This window comes from Orycteropus afer, unplaced genomic scaffold (assembly GCF_000298275.1).
Source record: "Orycteropus afer afer isolate SDZICR_OR568_19922 unplaced genomic scaffold, OryAfe1.0 scaffold00001, whole genome shotgun sequence".
NCBI lineage: Eukaryota > Metazoa > Chordata > Mammalia > Tubulidentata > Orycteropodidae > Orycteropus > Orycteropus afer.
Genome location: NW_006921588.1, coordinates 39,434,448 through 39,437,769, shown reverse-complemented (window position 1 = coordinate 39,437,769; position 3,322 = coordinate 39,434,448).

Genomic DNA, 3,322 nt, shown 5'->3' with positions numbered 1-3,322 from the left:
AGGTTGGGCATTCCTACTTCCGTAGTGATACTGCCTCAGAAACCCAAGGAGGGGTCGCTATGAGTCGGGGCCGACTCGATGGCAAATAACAACAAATAACAAATGTTACAAATAAGGAGCTCTGGTGGTGTAGTGCCTATAGCATTTGACTGATAACCAGAAGGTTGGCGGTTCAAACCCACCAGCCACTCCATGGAAGACTGGGCAATCTACTTCTGTTAAGATTTACTGCATTAAGATTTACTCCCTTGGAAACCCAAAGGGGGTCATTATGAGTCAGAATCGACTCGATAGCAGTGAGTTTGGTTTTTGGTAATGGTTACAAGGTTTTTTTTTTTTTTTTTAATTCCACTTGATTGGTTTTTGTAAGAGAAGGATCCTTTATCTGCCTGCCAAGATTTATTATGGAAACTGTACATGTCTTATGGCTCTATGATAACCTTTAAACATCTAAGATATTAAAGGATGAATTAGGAAACATGTTCACATGGTAAAGGGCCCCAGTTAAGAATATATAAGAAAGGCTTTAATGCCTTAGTTATATCTTCAAATATACTCTGTGTCTCCTCCAACTAGACTGTTAACACAGTTAATACAGATTGTTAATATAGCATTTTGCATAAAATAGGTGCTTCACAAATATTTGAAGATTGGTATTCATGGATGACCTCATGGAAATTCAAAGAAAAATCCTCTATGTGAAAAACCAAGTACTATCGCCATTATCTTGTTCTCATGCTTCTGCTAGCCAGCAAAACAAAACAATAACAGCACTAAGAAAAATGGCAAAGATAATGTTTAGAAGTTAAATTCAAACACTTACATTCTTCATGCGGTCAAATAATTATATATTTGTATAATATAAATAATTATAGTTTCTCTTTTTTTGTGTGTAACTCTAACTTGTTTTACAAACTTGTTTATTCTCTCTCATTTTGCATATATTCTTAATCCCTGCTGTGAAGTCCATTCCAATTCAGAATAGAACTGCCCCATGGGATTTCCAAGGCTTTAAATCTTTATGGTAACACACTGCCTCATCTTTCTCCCATGGAGTGGCTGGTGAGTTTGAACTGCTGACATTTTGGTCAGCAGCCAAAGGCTTTAACCACTATACTACCTGAGCTTCATTCCACCTTAATTCCTTTAAACTGCCATTTCTGTATCCTTCCACCACTGATGATGAAAGAAAAAAGATATAGCAAAGTACAATAGGGAGCTGCAAAGTTACATTTTACATTATTGATGTATTTTTAATGCCAGTGCACTTCTAGTTAGAAGCTAGTATGTATGTGAGGACAGTAACTAGACAGCTGATGACAGAGAAAATTATTCAAAATAAAATGAAGTCCCTTAGGCAGGAGAGATGCCAGTGGGCAGCATTCGAACTAACTTGCCCTAAACGTGCAACCTTGGAACTGGATTTGCAGAGTGTAAATAAACATCTACCTTGGGATGTGGGATTCACTCAGGATTTCTTCAAATGGAAACACACTTGTTGTGAGACAGTGTTCCCAAGGGAGAGAGCCATAGAAGCAGACTTCATTTCTACTATTTCCTGTAGTAAGTTGAATCTGACAGCTGATTCTTCTCCAGACAGGCAGAATTTTCAAGCCAAGAATATAAACATAGTCCTTTTTTCTTTCCCTGTATAATACTGGTCTTCATTTTATTCTAGATGATGCCTTACCCCAGACTTTCAGCGCATGAGTTCAAGTTCAGTGAACTCTCTAAGATTACAATGCATGTCCAAGGAGAAGAGATGTACAAAAATTCCTCAGCCAATTACATGTACTAGTTTCATTAAAGCCATCATTTAATTGCCTGGGAATTACAAAAGATCTAATAACAAAGCCACATTGTGCCATAACTTATCCTAGCCTACAAAGAGGAGACTGATGTTCAAGTTAAAACTCTATGCTCCCTAGGGCAAGAACAGTGTCTGTTTTGTTCTGCATTGCATACTCATGGCCTTCCACAGTGTAGTGTGGTGGCAGTGTAGTACAGCAGTTAAGACCCTGGTGTTTGGAGTCACATACACCTGGCTTAGCACAAGTTTCTGATTTGTGCAATTACTCAGTAGGTGACCATGGAAAAGCGGTTTTAACCATATCTGGGCCTCCCGTTTCTTCATCTATAAAATGGAGATAACACTATTATATATCTTACAACGTTTTTGTTATAATTAAATGAAATACACATGTGATGTAATCAAACAGCATCTGGTATATAACTAACATTTAATATATTATTATTAGTAAAATTATCACTGTCATTAATCATCTGGCACATTGGAGATATCTGATGTCATTACACAATTAATGGATGAATGCAGGAACTTAGCACCAAAATTGGGACTCTGGTTTTCTTACTTCCTTCTTTGTACTTGTCCTCTTAAATCATATTATACATGCCATTAGAAATGTACTTAAAAGACTGACACATTTAGGTTTAGTAACTCAAATTTAGTTGTCTCTTGCAAGCAAGTGAGAGGGAGGTTCTTTGAATATATGCTTTATGCCAGCTGAATGTATTATTTTTTTCACATTTTTTTAATATGAATGAACTGTGCTTTTCTGACATGAAGATTTACTATAAGATGATGCTCCATTTCATGACTTCTCCACTATTTTAGCATTCCAGAAATGTGATTTCTGAAATTCCTGGACTGCAGGATTTCTATGAAGAGAAATGTGGAGAAAAAGAAATTGCGGTACAAAGCCATTTTCAGTCTTGCATTGCCAATTGTATGAACTGTCTTCAAAGGCATCTTGAAATTAAAATGGTATTATTATAATTAATTTTACATTAATAATAATAATGTAGTTAATCGTGTAGTTTTACAAATTTGAAATGATTTGGGGGCTACAGTGAAAATATTTTGAAGGATACCATACAGTTGAAGCAAACCTCAGAGTAGCAGTGAGGAGTTCTACAGGAAACACAGACTCTGAAAATGATAATACAGGTCTCTGAGTTTGATATATGGTGGTGCTATACAACATTCCAGGAGCTCTGGTAGCATAGTGGCTAAAGCACTATACCACTTATCAGTATAGAAGGACGTGAATAAACTCCAATTTTCTCTTTTCTTCTTGCTTCTTCAGTGCCCCTTGCTTCCGATTGCTCTGAAGGAATATGGTTTGTGTTTGTTCTTATTTTGAAGATATGATATGCAGTTATGCACATAACAGCTGTGGCCCTAATCACCCACAATCTGTTGTTTCTGTTGTTGTTATGTGCCGTCGAGTCAAACCCGACTCATAGCAACCCCTCCTTGGGTTTCCGAGGCAGTATCACTACGGAAGTAGGATTGCCCAAC